This window comes from Rhinolophus ferrumequinum, chromosome 9, assembly GCF_004115265.2.
Source record: "Rhinolophus ferrumequinum isolate MPI-CBG mRhiFer1 chromosome 9, mRhiFer1_v1.p, whole genome shotgun sequence".
Lineage (NCBI taxonomy): Eukaryota > Metazoa > Chordata > Mammalia > Chiroptera > Rhinolophidae > Rhinolophus > Rhinolophus ferrumequinum.
In genome coordinates this window covers 31,388,781-31,408,010 of record NC_046292.1, presented here as the reverse complement: position 1 = coordinate 31,408,010, position 19,230 = coordinate 31,388,781, and the positions used below count along the sequence as shown (strand labels likewise).

The 19,230-nt window shown below is 41.5% G+C and overlaps 1 long non-coding RNA gene across 1 annotated transcript in view; it reads right to left on the bottom strand.

Moving 5' to 3' along the window:
- Nucleotides 1–3,092: 3,092 nt before the first annotated feature.
- The window catches only part of LOC117026601 (uncharacterized), a 32,727-nt gene continuing 16,589 nt past the window's right edge, over nt 3,093–19,230 (bottom strand). Inside the window, exon 4 of the long non-coding RNA XR_004423790.1 lies at nt 3,093–3,150. This is a non-coding gene — a long non-coding RNA (uncharacterized LOC117026601). The remainder of the gene's footprint in view (nt 3,151–19,230) is intronic.

Sequence of the window (19,230 nt, the reverse complement as noted above, 5' to 3'; positions counted from 1 at the left end):
ATATGAGGTCTGACAATTAAGTTTGCAAACTCATCCTAGCAAAAGCGCTCCATACCTCATTGCTGAATAGCACTATGGTCACCTTCAAAGTACTCCCCTTGGGAAGCTATGCACCGACGCCAGCTCCTAGTCTACCCATCAAAGCAATTTTGGAACTCTTTTTCTGGAATGGCCATCAGAGTTGTCGTCGTATTACTCTTGATGTCCTGAATGTCATCAAAATGTCTTCCTTTCAATATTTCCTTTTTCTTCAGGTAAAGAAAGAAGTCATTGGGGGCTAGATCAGGTGAGTGGGGGGGGGGGGTGTTTCAATACAGTTATTTGTTTATTGGCTAAAAACTCCACACAGACAGTGCCGTGTGAGCTGGTGCATTGTCGCGATGCAAGAGCCATGAATTGTTGGTGAAAAGTTCAGGTTGTCTAATTTTTTCACGCAGCCTTTTTAGCACTTTCAAACAGTAAACTTGGTTAACTGTTTAATCCAGTTGGTACAAATTCATAATGAATAATCCCTCTGATATCAAAAAAGGTTAACAACATCGTTGCGACAAGTTTGAGAACTTGTCAGACTGTGTATAAGGGTTCATTGGAAGAGTAGATCAAGGGATTGTGAAGGGTCTTGTTTGTCATGTTAAGGAACTAGAAATTATCTTCCATTCATACTTCAAGACTCAGCTTCGGCATCCTGTCATCCAGAAAGCTGTGCTGCCCAACTCTGTGTCCCTCAACCCCTGTTATCATTGTGTCCCATACATGTATCCACTTACCACATTGTGCTGGAATTACTGATGAAATTTTCTAGATCCTCCACTAGACTTTGATCTGCTCAACAGTTGTTTGGTATAGTATAGCACCTAGCATAATAGATACTGGTACCTGTTGGACTGAATTGATTTAAATTTGAGGATAGGATTCAGGAAGCATTACCTGACTTCCTCAAACAGGACAAGGTGCTCTTCTCTATACTCCCACAGAATCGTGTGCTTACCTGTCAAAGCTAGTATTAAATAAACTATACTGAAACGGTCTGTTTACTTGTCTGTCTCTGGTCTAGACTACAGGTTTCTTGAAGGGAGGGACTGTTGGCTCACCATTGTATTCGTACTTAACATTCCCCCTTGGTGACTGATGAATAAATACATATGTAGAATGAATGAATGAGTAGCCATTAAAAATTCTCAAGACAGGAATGATGGATCAGATCAGGGTTTAGAAATAACTTTGGAGGTGCGGCCGGGTAGCTCAGTTGGTTAGAGCGCAAGCTCTTAAAAACAAGGTTGCAGGTTCAATTCCCACATGGGATGGTGGGCTGCGCCCCCTGCAACTAAAGATTGAAAACAGCAACTGGACTTGGAGCTGAGCTGCGCCCTCCACAACTAGATTGAGGGATAATGACTCGACTTGGAGCTGATGGGCCCTCGAAAAACACACTGTCCCCCCAACATTCCTAATAAAAAATTTATCAAAAAAACAAAGAAATACCTTGGAGTCAATTTTAAATATAGACTGGAGAGGGATAAGACTGGAGACAAAGAAATTAGGGGAAAAAATTACAAAAGAAACACAGGACATACTGGTAAAAGATGGTCTTGTCTTAATAAATGTCTTTCTAATTGGTGAATTTGATTAGATGTTTATATTTATTTTACAAGGCTGATCTTTTTATTCTCTTAGGGTTCCCTAACAGAGGCTATTCAGTTACCTCGTTCAGGAAGCCTTCTTTGACCCCAACCGTCACCAAGCTGGTACCTTCGTGTACATCTGGAGGTCACTGAGGGCAGCGACTGCATCTTATTCATCTTAGTATCTCCAACGCCTAGGACATGCCTGCTCAATAAATGTTTGCTGAATGAATGAACACATACATTGATCTATTAGTATACTGTACTCAAGCTCCGACCAAGACACAGAGGACCTAATGATCCCCAGTGTGCAGGTTTCTGGATACAGGAAACAGAACAAATAAAGCAAGGCTGGATAGGGAGGTACACCTATTCCACAGGTAACACAGGGTAAATTTCTCTCTCTGACCCCTCCATCCTCATTCTGAAAAATAACTCTCATTGAGTGAAAATCAATAAAAGTCATTTTAAGGGAAGTAGGTTTAGAAAAAGGCGCTGAAGGGGGAGAAAGGAGGAGGGGAACTTCAAGTTCAACCAATTTGGACTTTTTTTTTTTATGAGAACTTGTATGTTTCAAAAACCTTTGCAAAATAAAAAGTCTGCTATTCCATACTGCCTTCCAAAAGAAATCCCCCTGCACGCAGATAAAACCAATAGTCTTTCTGAGATTCCCAGCTTTACAACCAAAAAATAAATCCACAGTAGAAATAATAAAGTCTGCATTTCTCAAATTGACATCAACAAGAAACTTTCTGAAGTAGCTGCAGCCTGCTCTCAGAGACATTCAACCAATATGGATGATGAGAACGACCCAGAAATTTATCAAAAATATTTACTCCCTGCATACTCTGGACGAAGTATTAGGAAGAAGTTTTAAAAGATGTTAAAGAAAAAAAACAACACATAAGATGTACTTTCTATCCTCTAAGGAGCTTGTGGATTTGTGGTGTTAAGTCATAATCAAAAGTAAATAATAGCCAATAAAATTATAATGCAGATAAAAATTATCAAATGAGTAACATAGGCAAACTGTTGCAGGAGTTTAAAGGCCAGAGAGACCATCGGGGTTTGAGACGTTCCAAAGTGATTTGGGAGAAGATGGGATACAAATAGGGCATTGAAGAAGATAAGAGTTGAATATTGAAGACTGGAACATATTACAAGATTATGTCCATGGCATGTCAGGGAACAATTTACTCATGATGCACCATGAAGAGTATTTGCAATAGTAGAAATTATTAAAATTTGAGATGGAGATATAGCATTGCAGTTAAAAATGACTAGAAGCAGATCTGGGTTTGAATCCTGTTTCTACCACTTACTGGTTGAGTGACCTTGTCACATTTATCCCCTCTGAAGCTCAGTTTCCACAATCTTAAAATGGAGACCGTTTTAATTACACCTACCTCATAAAGTTGATATGAAGATTACATGAAAGGTGCTCACCACAGTTCTTGGCAAGTAGTAAGTGCTCAGTAGATGATAGTTCCATGCTCTCCTCAAAGTCTAAGTTTGTGGCCTGAAATTTCTAGGGATTAAAGAGGATTTTTTTTTAATTAAAAAAAGTATAGAACAAAGCAGACCTGTATAGAACAGGTAGCTAGCCCTGTTGCTTTCACTCCCCCCAGTATAGCTGCATTTTGCCTGCTGATTTCCATTTGGAGCAAGACTTGAGCATCCTTATTGTTTGATTTTGAAACATTCCTTCCTAAAAGTACTCTTTCTGAAGGTACTCTTCCTAAAAGTACTCTGAATCTCGCTCACCCCCACTATCATCCCCATGTTTTTTTAGACAATAGAATGCTTGTGGAGGAAAATAAGGAACCATGCAGATTTTAGATTCGTTACTTATTTATTCATTCATTGATTTAATAAATATTTATTGAACACCTATTTTGGAAAGATGAGAAGCCATCAAGTGGAAATTCCCCCAACTTCCCACCTCCTACTTGCAGCCGTACCTCTCTTTCCTTTTCTCTCTTGTTGCAGAGAGGGAAGAAGAGGCCCTCCTGTTACAGGCTGGACCCTCCATCTGTGCTTTGGAGCCTTTGCACTAGGGTCATCTCTTTTTTCCAACCTCTTCATCTTTAATGATTCCTTTCTATTCGGCATTTAAACATACTCAGGTAGCTGTCATTGAGAGAGAGAGAGAGAGAGAGAGAGAGAGAGAAAGGTCTTCCTTAGCTTTTCATCCACATCCTTCTCCAGCTTTCACTCTCTCCCTCCCCGTCTCTTTCCCAAATTTGTGGAAAGCGTTGCCTACATACTCTGCCTCTCTTTTCTCACCTCCCATTTACTCCCCAACCCCATCAATCTGAATTTTGTGCCTGATATTCCTCAAAAACTTCTTTCAATAAGATCATCAATTTTAATTTCTCATTTTACTTAACTATTCCCTTTTTGAAATGCTTTCTTCCTTTGACTTCTGTGACATCGCAAGTTTCTGATTTTATTTTCTTCCCTAGCTGGTTTTCTTGACCATCTTTGACAGATCTCTTTTATGTGACCATCAAACGTGTTTCACACATTTCTAATGCAAACACACCTCTTTCCATTTTGGCTTTTTCTGAAGGTAAATGCATTCACTCTCATGGCGTTATTAGCATTGATAGACCTAAACCTCTCAAATCTATAGTTCCAGAGCTACATATCCACCTGCCTACATAAGCTCTCCAGCTGAATATTTCACTGACACCTCGCACTCACCACATCCAAATCCAGACTCATCATCTTCATTCTCAAACCTGGTCCTCCTGTGGTGTTTCTTAACTCAGTAAATAACAGTACCAGCTGCTTTGAGTGTCATCCTCAACCACTCCTTCTTCCCCATTTATTATACATCGATAACTGATTTTGTCATTATATTGCTTAGATAGTTCTAAAAACAAACTTTTCTCCATTTTACCACCACCATCTCTTGTCTAAGGTACAGCAACAGCCTCCTTTTAAAAAGGACTAATCTGTTTATATCACTTTCAATGCTTATAGTATGGCTGCCCATTGATCTTGGGATAAAGTCGAAAATCCTTAATATGGTCTACAAGGTCTTATATGTTCTGACCTCCTGCCTACATTCCCAGCTTCATTTCATTTCCCTTTCCCTCTTCCCTGTCATCTCCAGCCATATTGGTCTCCTCTCAGTGCTTTAATACATCACACACTCTCAACTTCAAGACTTTGCTCTCTTTCCCTCTTTTTTCAATCTCTGCCCTTCACCTAACTACTCCTATTCAGCTTTTCAGGTTTCAGCGTAACTGTTCTGGACTTAGAGGCAGAGTTGGTTAGTTCTCTCTTTATGGAGTCACGTGATGCCCCATTCTTTTCCTTTCTGACACTCCTCACTTTTATACTGTCTGCCTCCCCTAATGGTCTGTAAGCTCCAAGAGGACAGGGGCCGTACCTGTCCTGCTTACAAATGTATTTATTCCTAGTGCACAGCACAGTGTCTAGCAAATAAAACAACAGGGAACAGGGAATCAAATATGAATTAATGAACTCATCCAATAAGCTTCAGATGGACTTCATTTTTATTTCTGCAAAACCTTCCTCGAACCACCCAAGGAAAGTTGATAACTTACTTCCATGCTAATATCACTAGTATATCAAAGACACTACTTCTATTATTGCACTTAACACACTGTATGGCAATGATTCATTTAATATTCATTTCTTTATACATTTCACTCCCCTTTTAAAATGTGAGCTTCTTGTATATCAGGATTGTTATCTTTTTTTATCTTTTTATCCCTAGCACTTCACTTGGTGTCTGAAACAAAGAAAATGCTCGATCAATGTTTACAGAATTGAATTGACAAACTCTGCCAACCGGCTGGATGTAAGATCTGAAGGAATGCGGAAAGTCAAAGATAAACTCTGAAGTGTGTTCGAGCCTTTACCAAAAATGGAGAAGTTGATAAAGGAGGGTGGTTTAGAAAATAAATATATGCAGTTCTGGGTATAGATATTGATAATGCTGGTGCTAGACGGCAGAATTTATACTGAGTGAGAAGGTCGGTAAAGTAATGGAGTCCTGACAAGGAACGTGAAGCTAATTCCCAGGGCAGGACGCAGTCTGCTGTCGCCAGGAGAGGGCTAATGGATAGGAAACATTCCAATTTGCCTAGGACAGTCCCAGCTTACACCTGTTGTCCTAGCACAATAATTGACAATACCTACCTCCTTCCACTCTCAAAAGTATCCGAATGAATTATACGGCCAGCCTACTAGAAGACCACATGAGTTTGGAAAAGTTGAGTGAGTTCAAGGCAAGTACATTTAGGTCAAGAGCATGGCAAGGAATTAGAGTGATTTCAAATTGCAAATAGTGAAGGGATGTACTGAACTGAATGACATTTTCTGAAGAGCCTACTATGAAGTGAAACACCTCGCTACTTTTAAATAAGTGAAGCTACTTAATTCTCACCAAAACCCTGATAGGTAGGCATTTCCACTCATATTTTACAGATATAATCATCGAAGCTCAGGTTAAGTAACATGCTCAAACAGTTAGCTAAAACATAGTTAAAAAGTAAAACAGATAACTAACAAAATATAAATAAATAATTGGAAAAAAAGTCGAATGGGGAAATACCTGGAAGTGAGTGGAGGTGAGCAGGAGGGGGAGTAGGCATCAATACAACACCCCCCCGTAACGGGGGCATCACTGCTATCAAGGTCCGTCATCGTAACTTGTAAAATCAGGCCCGCCATTTCCTTGCGTACTGAGCTTCATTGTAAGCCACGCTTCTTTTCCCAAGAGAGAAGTAATTCCAGGGCATAACTCCAGCAAAATGGAAAACAGACACCCATATTGGGACACATCTAGCTTCAAAACGAGCTCGTAGACAGAGAAAAATCAAATACTCAGGGGCAAAAGGAAGTCAATCTTGGCTAAAATGCATGTCAAGTAAGATATCACTGCAATGAAAGCAAAAGCAGGAAAGGGACAACCTAAGGAGAGCCCTGAAATGTATGTGTAGAAGCGAAAAGTCAAATAGAAGCCACACAGTGGAGTGACACAATGGAGGAAAGTGCAGAGAAGGAGCCACGCAAGACAAAGGAATATAAACATTTCATGAGAATGTCTTAAAGGTTCCAGGTTAGAAAATGAGTTGACTCTTGTAATGGGTTCCTTCAAAGTGAGTGAAAATTGCATTTTAGCAGTAAATATCCTTCAATCTTTCCCAAGAGCTAACTAAGGTGCTCTTTACTATGCAAAAATAGTAGGGTCACTTTTTACTGCCTCCCTCGTTGAACAATGCCTAATAAGCAATTATACTTCAGTTCTGCTGCATCTTTTCCCTCCCTTCCTTTTGAAAACTAGAAAGAGATGAATGCGACAGCACATATGCAGTTAGAATTTCACTTCAAGGCGATCAGTTTTAAGAAGCCCATTGCAAAAATGGGCTGCATTTAAGAATGCCTGTGGTACATCTGTTTTTTCATGGGCCAGCAGCCCATTGAGAAGAACAAATACTGTAAGCCAAGAAACCAAGACAGTGACTAGTAGTTGTGGAACTTTGGTAAATCATAAACTCTATTATTCTCAGAGCCATTTTTTTTTCCATCTTTGTTGCAGGGGTTTTTGTTATGTTTTGTTTTTTTGTGACAAATTCTATACAAAGGCCAGGTAGGTATTATTAAGGAATGCCTTTTAAATGTCAAATCCATTTTTAAATCATTATAAAAGCAAGTAAATAATTACACTTTCCTTATTCTTTTTCTCTTTTTTGTAACAATCTAACATGTTCTCTAATAAAGACTTATGAACCTTAAGAGTTTGAAGAAATGCTGGAAGTCAAGTTAAAGTTTGTATTTAAGACATCATTCAAATTATATGGCCTTTTCTTCATTTACATATCAGTCAATCAATAAACAAACATTTGTTCAGTGCTTACTGGGTGTCTAGAATTATGTCAGGCTGTGTGGGGGAGTGATACAAAATACTGTGTTTCATCAAATCAAAGACAGTTTGGATCATAAAATGCATCCCATTTTTTGAGCTGTTAAAATGTGGAAAAATATGCATCTAAGTAGTGATTACATGTGGGTAGAAAACAAAGAGCTTCCACAGTGAGAAAAATAATGGAATATATCCATAAAAAGTACCAAGTGAGTGTTAGAGACAAAAAGGAGCTCAGAAGTTCAGTAGAGCACAAAGTAATAAGGAGCCGAGGGTGGTGAGGGAAGCGCATTGCGTATGACACTGGCCTCGTTCTGCTAATGTATTTTCTATTGATTCTGTAAGGCACTGGCAAGAAAAGAACAAATTAAAAACTAAGCTTTATATTTTTCCTCCTTAAATGTGACAACTTTAAGTTTTGTTAGGACTTCTGAATTCTATCATTATACCTATCTGAAGGCCTGATTTCTCTTGTGTTGGGATTTAACTTAACAAGAAAAATTACATAAATTAAAAATTAAGCAAATACAAAAATGCTCAAATAAGGATGAAATTTGGAGGACATGGCCCAAATCATTTAAAATTTCAGGCTGCAAAAACAAGTGAAAATATTTTGAAATAATAGTTTACACATTATTTCTACACTTGGGGAATGAAAATAAAAGTGGAAGTTCTAAATTACATTTGCACCTCCACATCTAGGCTTAATTCCTGGGCCACCACGAAATTCCTCCTTCTACCTACTACAAGGACCAAGACCTCCAACCCCTGATTAAACAGGACACCAGTGGATGCTGAGCCTAAGAATCTAATCTTTTTAGGACCACTGTTCATCCCTCCCCTCAAAGAACCTTGAACTTCAAGCTTCTTTGCTCCCACTGCTGTCCTCTGCTGCATCTACTGTGACTAATCAAACCTCCGCATGAAAAGAAATACTTGTAGGACCTTCCAGACCACGGTTGACTTTTATTAAGCCCTTGTGTCCACTGTTCTCCAAGGGTGAGTTGGGACTAAACCTGGCAAATTCATTCCTATTTTCATAGGTCAAAGCCCCAAATATAAGTACCTGCTCCCTTCCCATATTTGTCCCCTATGGAACTGCCATTGCTAATGTGCCCTAAACTTCCTTAGACCTAATTTAATCCCTTATCTCCCTGCCAAAACCTTCCACTTGCCCTCTGGAATTCGACCTCCTCGATGCCCTAAATCAGTACTCTGAATGTTCCCTCCACTTCTTGACTTATCCAAACCTGGCTCTCTCCCTCTTTCCCTGCAGCTCCCACCAGGAAAGTCTGCTCAAATTCTCACACCTATGTAGTGTCAGGGGATGAGGATACTTCCCAGAGCTCCTCAGAGTCCACTGTTTCTCTGTCCTTTTATAAGAGCCCCTGCTACCCTCTCCCTAATTGGTCATTGTAATCGATCTACCTTCTGCGTGCTCATCATTTGCAGAAGACCCTGGCACGTGGCTTCCTCTCTTGTTTTATACCACGAGTCCGGCCATCATCCTAAGTGACATCAGAGTCCTCATGAAAGACCACTTAATCTCCAATGTCCTCCTAATGCTACTTGACCCGTCCCCCCCCAGTCACTCCCTGGACCTGGTCATCATTCCCTGAAAAACCCTTCCACTTTCTCTACTTCTAATAGTCCGCTTTCTGACCACAATCACCTGTCCTTCCAGCTTGCTTATTAAACTAATCTGACTGCAATTGTTGTTCCTTTTCATTTGAATATCAGATTATCCCTTCCTGTCTTCACTTCTCTGTCTATCTAGCTTAGCATCATGATCCATCATTTCATTCACTCTTAGAATTACCCTGAACTCTCTTCTTGAATACATTCTTTCCTTCTCGTCTAAGGCACCACATTACCCCAGTTTCTCTTACTTCGCCAGCAGCCCTTTCGCAGACATTTTTACTGGATCCTTCCTTCTCTGCTACTAAACCTTTAACCATCAGAATGTTTCAAGGGTCTGTCCTAGGGGCTCTTCTCTTTTCATTCAATATTCTTTCTTAAGTAAGCTCAACTCCTCCCATAGCTTTAATTACTCACAGTATGCATTTGCTGTTCACATTCATACCTTGAGTTAAAATTGTTCTTTGGGCTACAGAAGGATGTATCTAACTGCTTCCCTGACCTCTTCAGATGGATATCTCCAAGGTACCTCCAACTCAGCACGTTTAAAAGTAAACTCATCACTTTCCCATTAAATCTATTTCTTCCAGAAATCTGAGTCATCTTTGACATCTCCTTCTCTCCCATCTTCCCATACTTAAATAATCTCTAGGATCTGTTTATTCTATCTGCAAATTATTTCTCAAAATGTATCTGCTTTTCTCCACCTCTACGGCCACCTCTCTGGTCCACGTCACTATCGTTTTTCCTTCAACAAGTTTTACTCACTATCTACCACGTGCTATAACCTGTAAGTACCAGAGTATAGAACTACAAATGAGCCTCTTGCCTGGAGCACTTAAATAACTGGTCTTCTTGCAATCATTATCCACCTCCCTGCCCCAATCTATTTTCCACATTGAAGACAGACTGTGTCTCTGTGTTTTGTGGGGTTTTTTTTTAATGCAAATCTGATTTTGTCACCTCTTGATGTAAGGATTAAACTAGATTATGTATGTAAAGGATTTATTAAGTGTCTGGCACATGATAAATAGTCAATAAATGGTAATCAGTACAGGTATGTTGAATAACTCAATAAATGATTTTGGAATAACTGTCCAGCCATTTGGAAAAAATAAAGTTCTAGCCCTACCTCACTCCTTAGACTCACAGGGGAAAAAAATGAAACCATAAAAAAAAAAAAAAACTTGAAGAAAACATGGGTAAATATTTGTATAACCTTGAAAGTGAAGAAAGCCTTTCAAATATGTTCCAAAAGCCAGAAGTCATAAAGGGAAAATATTAACCAACTACAAATGTAAACATTCTGCATAGCAAAAAAAGCTGGCAACAAGACCGAAAGACAAATAACAATAGGAAAAACTTGTAATATTTCACTTAAAAGAGCTAATAACAAGTATCTAACTGTCTCTTATAAACCAACAATATTAACAACCCAGTGGAAAAAGGTCAAACCACATAACTAGACAATTCACAAAGTAAAACTACAAATGGTTTATAGCCTAAAGACAATGTAAATGAAACAATGAGCTATTATATTTTACCTATACATTGGCAAAGGTTAGGAAGATTGACTAAACTCACTGAAGATAAGGAAAATGGGCACTCACCTGCACTTTTGGTAAGAGTATAAATTTGAACAACCTCTCTATAAATAATTTGGCAAGGGGTAATATAACAAGGGGTGTATCATTGTTATTTTAATTTCATTTGCTTAGTTAAAAGTCTACTTGAACATGTTTCAAATGTTTATTAGACACATTAATATTGGACATATTTTCTGTGATTTTCCTAATTCACATCTTTTGCCCACTTTTCTAATGGGTTGTCTTTTCCTTATTCATTATTAGGCTCTCTTAACATAATGTAGACATTAAACCTTTAATTGTTATATATGTTTCAAATATGTGATCCCAGTCTATCATGTTTATAGTGATTTTCATTGTATAGAAGTTGAAATATTTTACTTAGTTACATTTTTTCCTTTAGCTTCTAGATTTTACATCTTGCTTAAAAGAAGCATTTCAACCACAAGATTTTAAAAATAGTCTGCTATACCTTCTCCTGGTTTATAAGTTGCATCGTTTTCATTTAGATCTTTACCTATCAGATTCACATAAACTAATATTATCTGACTTCGATTATCACACTCACGCGAACAAAGGAGATATAATTTTCCATTGACCAGATGTTTGGCCTCTTATCAGAGGCACCTGCATCTCAGTCTGAGGTATGTGGGAAGCAGAATTAGTAAACTGGTGCTCTGATGGCATTCCCAGAGCCAGTAATTAAAAGAGGGGAGTATTTCATTCAGGAGATCAAAGATGAGAAGAATTATGGGTATCTTAACTACAGATTTGTAATATACAACGGAGCAGGACCTCTTCTGGCCAGAGGAAATAAATGGCCCTGAAGACTAATGACCGAAATGCTCAGGTTCTCCTGTCTCCAGTACCTTTCTCCCATGGACAGTGCTGAATGCATTCAGCTAACGTTTATCTCTCTGGCTTTCCTCTAGTTCTAGCTGGACGGCAGACCACACTAAAGCATTCTTTCCTTAGATGTGTTAACACCACTGATTAGTAGTCAAGTAACTGGTCCCAAGGGCTTGGGAGACACTGGGTTCCTTTCATCACCTGCTGATTAAGTTAAATTCTCTCAAGGGCAACCTTATTTTCCTTATTTGTAAGTTCTAAGTACTAACTACAACAGCTTTATCTGGGAAGAGAAGTCTAAACTGAAGAAAAATTACTGAACAATGCAAGACTATATACAGAAAGTGCCAAAAAAAAGTATACACATTTTAAGAAAGGAAAACTGTATTAAAATTGTAATACTCAATATATACTGATAACAAAAGATGAATACAAGTCACGTTTGACTTCTGCAATTACATGAGGTGCTCAAAGTGGTTATCATCACTGTCCAGACCCTTCTGATTACGGCAAACTACTGCTTGAGCAACGCTGACCAAGTGTCCACTTGTATACATGTTTTTGGCACCCCCGGTATAACAGACAGAGAATTGTATGTACAAGAGAGTTACTGAAGGTTTTTAGGCATGGAAACGAATGATGACAGTGATGGGGAAGACTGGTTTATCTGTCACATAAAGGCAGAGGTTGGAGGCAGGAAACAGTGGGGGACAATGATGGCGGGGAGACCAGTCAGGAGGCTGTGGCAGTAACCTAGGCAAGGCCAGCTCCAATTCTAGACTGTGGTCTAGACCAAGTTCATCTCTGCATCCTGAGCCCTCAGCCCACAATGAACTGGAACATTCAGGTATTTTAGAAAATGTTGTGACAAAATATTGTTTATCCTGTTCATTTATTAATACTCTGAACTTAGCTTAGCAATACCTTTCTTTGTAATAACAACAACCATTTATGAAGGGCCCACAATGTGGCAGGCATTTAAACATTTTTATATAATCTTTATAAAACCCCCCTTGATTCAGATAAGCAAAGCAAAGTTCAGAGAATTTTATGACACGCGTACAAAGTTTCATAGATAGAAAATGACAGTCTAGACACTAAGGAACTTACCACAGATTAAGAGAAGTAAAGTCTTATCTTACCACTTTTCTAGAATGCAATAATTATTTTTGACAAAACTTGGGGCGCAGATAAGCTAAAATAGTGGTCTCCAAATTTCTTGACCATGCATGGTTACCAGCAAAAAAGCACACACTCCCCCAATTTATGTATATTTATAGTAATTTCTAAATTACTACCATCAGCTAATAGCTCAAGGAACAATAGGGCAAAACTCATAATGTACCTAACTCCATATGTCAAACATTCTTAACAATTTCAAAAAGTTTTTGCTGACTTCTTGTCAGATCTGATTAGCTTGTAACTGTTTTTATCTGATAATCTGACTAAGAGCTCCTACTAGGAGTAGAAGCAATTGCGTGTGCTTGCATTTTTGTGTATTATTTAAAAGTCATGTTTTCTTTGCAGGAATCTTTTTAAACCAGCATTCTATGAAGCTAAAACTAGTTAGTATAATTGGTAAATCCGTTCACTGGGCACATGTTAATTGCAGTATGTTATCTGCACCACTGGCAACCCCTCAGGTTGCTGAATTCCGGTCTCCCCTCAGGATCTATCATGTCCCCTATATGACAGGTGATCAAGTGACTAAGCGAGGGTGCCTGTCTCAATGTATATGTCGAATATATGTAAAACCTAATATTTTTTCTTTTTTACATTAAAAATACATATGATTGTAGTTCAAGTATTTTCTTCCTGACCTGAATATCCCTACTAGAGGATTGCCTCGAGTAACAAGGTCAGATGTTTTCTAGTTGGCTTTCTAATGCTTAATCCCGTCTTCCTAAAAACGCTGTTCCCAGGAAGAAACACGCATATCCGGGTCTTTTTGCCCACTAGCATTGTGGGTGAGGCTACTCTGCCCCTAGAGCATTGGGGAGCAGCCAGGGCTTGGCCTGATCGGCTCAATGTTAAGGTTCCAGGGCCTAGAAGAGTCAGAGTAAAACTCTAGAATTTAGCTCTGCTCCCTCATATTCCTGGCGACAACCACAAGAAGAGACAGAATCTCAGACCGGCTTTTTGATGGAAGAGGCTTTAGGGAAAACTTATCAAAACCCCTTGTTTCACTGAAGGAGATGTGGGGCACGGTGTGCAAGGCCCCCAAGCCTGTGGGCCTGGGGCTCTCCAGGACCCAGACAGGGGCCAGGTTTACTTGCCTGCTGGGCTCTCTCCACCCCATTACAACTTTGGGTCAGGGCCTCCTCCCCTGGGGCAGTCAGTGCTTCCCCCATCTGGGAGGCTACAGCCTGGGAGACAGAGGCTGGCTGATTAGCCCCAGGGCAGCGTGGAGAGGGGGACAGGGTGGCAGAGCAGGGTCGTGTGTCCACCCCACAGATGTGTCCCCCCCCAGGCTCTCCTGCACCTTCCTCCATCCCACTCCACCACTCCACACCCCCTTTCACAGACGACCCAGCTGTGCTCGGAAAGGCAAGAGAATACACCTTCTCCCTGCTACTCTCGGTAACATCCAGTGCAGTGCAAGGAGGTGTCGGGAAGCCCCCACCGCTTAATGCACTTAGTCTTTGATCATGTGGAACCCAGCCCTCTCCCTTCCATCACCCCTTAGGACGTGGCCTGGACTTTACTGGGAGTCTCCTTAGCACCCTGTCATATACACCACTCCTAGCCTAAATCTTGGATCCCTCTGCTCACCTCCCCTTCACTTTGAAAGACTTAGAAATTTACTTCCAAATGCCTGGTGTGGGCCCTCCAGGCACCCCCAGGCCCTCCGAAGTCTCCTCTCAGTAACAGGAGCTAACACTTAGTGAGCAGAGCACTTACTCTCTGCTAAACACATTATATGGATTAACTCATTTAATCCTCACAGCAAGTCTGTGATGTAGAGACTATAGTTATCCACATTTTATAGATGAGGAAACTGAATCACAGAGAAGCTAAAGCCCTTGCCTGAGGTCACCTAGCTGATTAATGGTGAAACTGGAATTTGAACCCAAGCAATCTAGCTCCAGAGTTCCGCTTGTAACCCCCTATACTATGCACTAAGATTTATATAGAAAATTGATGTTTTCTCAACTTTTGTAAAGTCTGGCTAAAAGCGTGTTAAGAAATGTTATTGATCTGTAGCATACAAGCTATACAAATGTGGCTTTAAGGTAAGTCCCCCAGCTGCCTTCCAGCCAAATTGCTGCTGCCCCAAAGACCTTCCCACATAGAAATTCTGGAGCTGCTGCTGCAAGTGCCCTTCATTTTGCTCCTCCTTGAGACCCTTGCTATCCTTGTGGAGACCTTCATTGGTGGTCTTGTCTGCTCTCAGTGATATCATTTCCACTCCTCAAGGGAACACCTGCAGTGCTCACTAGTTGAATGTTTACTCCTCTTTCTGGAAGGAAGATGAAAGCAAGCAAGGAGAGCTGGGTACACAGACATCCATCAACTGGGCTTTTGATCTCTCTGCCTGGGAAGCAGATTTCACACCCACACCAACAGCAACAAATTTCACTCGTGAAGTTTCTTGCGATACCCCATCCAGTCTGGAACTGAATCTGCACCGTGGTGAGTCCCCTCAATGCCAGGCCCCGTGAGGGCCCGGGGCTTGCTCTCGTATGGGTGCAGTCAGCATTGCAGGTGAGATGACAGGATATGCAGTCAATTTCTGCAGAGTTTGAGCAATATCAGGCCCGAAATTCAGAGTTTCTACTATGTGCAGAGCCCACTGTGTGTCCATACTTGCAGCCACAGCCAGCAGAATGGGAGAGAAACTTGCTGGACACCAAGGCTAGGCCTGTCCAGGGCTGCTGCCCTTTAATTCTGATGCAGGATCAGTAGCTAACCTGGGCACAACTAAAGAAGCTGTCTTATGGCTCCCGGAAGTAAAAGGGACTTGGTGAACCGAGGAAGGGGCTCCCGGAAGGAGATGCCAGGTGGCAGCTGGAGAAGAAAATCAGTCAGTGAAGGCAAGAAGGGCAAGGGACCAACTGTGGCAGAGGCCAGACAGCTGAAGAAACCCTTTAGGATGGCGTTCAGAGCCTGAAATGCACCCTTAGTAAGGTAAGTTATTGAAACGCCCTTGCAAATATAAAGTGCTGTACAAACACTAAATCTAGAACGGCTAATAATTTTGTTATGTTAAAGTATTCGTGTCAGGTAATTAATGTACTCATTGTGATCATTTAATTTTATGGCAGGTAGTGTAAGGCTGGACAGAAATAGGGCTCTTTGGCCCAGTCCTCTCATTTCTCATTAGATAAGCCAGCAGCAGTCTCCCTGGCCGGCTGCGCCAAGCTCCTGCGGCAGGGGACTCAGCACCTGGACCCCGGGCCTCCACGCTTCAGAGATTTCATTTCCCTTGGCCCCTGGTGCCTAGAGGACCTAGTGCCCCCTGGTGGTGCCTGGGGCACCACCATTTCCTCAAAGGAAATTCATAGATGAATGAGCGGGGATAAGAGAAACTTGGTCTCCTAATAGGAACTTCTCTCTTGACAAGCGTCCCTCAAAGCCACCACGTGCTTGCGCAGTAAAGGGGCAGTTGGCATTGCTGTGTGGTGCTCTTTGGTGGAGCAGCAGAGCAGAAGGCTACAACAGGGAAAGGCCCAGCCATATGACCCCACAAAGCCCTGAAGGGAGGCCATTCAGGCTCCTGGCCACAGCGCCAGTCACCATGGTGTTGTCACAGAGAGAGGAGTGCTCCTTGTTCCCTGCCCAGTCTACTGAGGGGCCGGCTTGCAGCAGTGAGTGACTCCATCTTCCCTCTGCTCTCTCGATTCCTTCTCCTTGCCCATCACCCCTCTGCCTCCTCAACATACCCAGAGCCAAGGCAACTACTTTCATTCCTTTCCCAAAACGTTCTCATAATCTCTTCTATGGGAGCGCTTCCTGATTAAGTAGGTCCTAGAGAAGAACCTCCCCTTCTGTCTGCTCTCAGGCCTAGCCTGTATGCCAGCCTGGAACAGGGCCCAAGAGGATGTAAGGCTATGCCTTGCTCTGCCCTGAATGGGCTCCCCAATCTCAAACACAGCCACGTTCACATAAATACACAGACAGCTGTCTCCATCTAGACCTTCTTATTGATCCCTGAGTGCCTACAGGTGCTGCCCAGAAGGCTTCTCCATGCTGGATATATTAAGATTAGCTCGGCTAGATACTGACTTACAACTTAAGAGAATCCTTGATTGTGGTCAATGTGCTTTTGCTCTCTTTCTTCCTCCCCTCCCCCACATTTTCTGCGGGACACCCCTCAGGTCAGGCCCAGTAACTAATATATTTATTACTGACCCAGAAAGGTTTTGGGGGTACACCTTTCCTAGTGGCTTTCTTTGCTAACATCAGCAACAGCTGCGGATGACCCATAACCCCAGGTTACTTATAACCTTGTGGGAAGACAGTGGGTCCAGTCTGTTGGCTATGGTCCTGCCAGTCTCCGAGTCAGTGTGCGCTTAGGAAGCTCTCTGCATGGAAGGACCCTGCCTCACTCAGTGGGGGGTAAAACATGACTACTGCCTTCTAGACCAGGGCTTCCCACAGAGCTCCAGGCCCACTAGCCTGAGTCTCACAAAGGAAAATAATAACACTACTGTCTACTGAGGCATCACCATGTGTCAGGGACTGCAGGGAAGTACTTATGTATATTGTCTCATTTAACACACCCAACCCACCTTGACACTGGGGCCTTCTGTGGCCTCACTTTACAGATGCAAGAACTAAGTCTCAGAGAGGGCCAGTAGCTTGCTTAAGGACATATTGTTGCTGGATGGCAGAGCTGGGATTTGAACTCAGGCAGTCTATGCAAGAATTTACATGCAAAACTACTACTCGATACTGCTTTCTTTTCTGCTGTCTGGATATACTGGTGTTCCATTTCAGAACAATTATTGTTGTCTACTTGTGCCAGCCACTGTGCTGGGCCCTTGGGAGGGGCAGACTTTATACAAGATTAATTGATTGATTGATTGATTGATCTTTCCCATTTGCTAGTCACTGTGCTCAGCTGGGAAGGAATCTGTACTGGAGAGTGAATAACGACCATATCAATAGCTCCTTGCCAGGAGAAGGAGCTCTGGGTGTTTCCTTATGCAGAGATGACCATGCTTTGAATCAAATGACTTTACTATTCTGACCACAGCTAACTAGATCAGGGATGGACACTTGACCCAAAGGCAGCCAATCTATTGGCTGACCAGAAGTCCATGAAGTAGACCTATAAGAAAGCTCTGTTTAACAGAGTTATTCACTGGGGTATGGTCAAACCAATTAGATCATTTTCTTGGAAAATATAAACTCATGTTGGTTGGAAGGGTTAGGCGCTATAGAAGCAAGGACAGAGTACTAAGTGACTGCAAAACACAAGAGTGGAGATCAATGAATACTCATTCACAGACAGCAATGAAAACACCTCATTTATAAAACTATGCTGGACCCTGAAAAACCTTCCAGTTCTCAAAGTCTCACTGTGTGGCTGGCTATATATCTTGACTTCCTTATTTCGATCTAAATCCTCACAATGATCCCCTATTACCAATGCGATCTGAGTGTGTCTTCATTTAGTTCACGATTAAGTGGGTAACACAGACAGACAATGAGACAATTATAATAGAGGGTAATAAATGCAACCATGGCGGGAGCTCAGGAGGCTGTGAGAGCACAGAGGAGGTACCAGAGAGAATCAGGGAGGGCTTCCCAGAGGAAGATGAATAAGATAGAGTCCCCATTTCACTCAAAGCAAAAGCCATCATCCTTAAAATGGCCCTGCATAATCTGACCCACTCTCCCCAGGTTACTACCTCTCTAATTTCTATTCCTATCACTGTATTCTCTTTTTGGCACAACCTATTTTACCCTCACTGGCCCCCTGGGTGCTCCTGAAACACATTGGCTCCTGCCTTGGGTCGTTGCTCTTGCTATTCTGTAATATCTCCAGGTAACCAATTATTCAACTCTCTCACCTTCTTGAAATTTTTCTCAATTCTCATCTTCTCCATGAGGCCTACTTGGATACCTGACTTAACACTGCATCCTGTCTTCTAACTCCTTCATCCAGGACCTACTGGTCTCCTTAGCCTGCTCTACTTTTTCTTTATTCCTTAGAATTTACCATACTTAGCATCTTCCAACATACTTAATGATTTACTTATTACATTTATTGGATTTTTTTTGTCTGCTTCCCTATTAGAATGTAATCTCAACATGGATAGATATTTTATTTTGTTTATTGACTCTCATAGATTGTGTTTCTCAGAAAACAGAACTGAGGCAAAGATGAGCATGCATGGTGTCTATTAGAGAGTGCTCTTGGGATCAACACCAATAGAGGGAAGCAGGATTAGGCAGAGGGAGAGGCTGAGTTGTGATGAAGTCCCAACAAAGGCCTCAGCCAGTCCTGTCGGGAGCTTTGGAGCTGGAATGGTCTTTTCAGTTAGATGATAAGCTCAGATAATTATGTAGCTTTGTTCTCTTGTCCTACAGATGGTCTTTCAAAATTATCCAGAGTTGGAACAAGTGGGCTGGATCTTTATGTCCCAGTGTTGAGCAGTCATTGATTCGAATTGCCCCTGGAAGG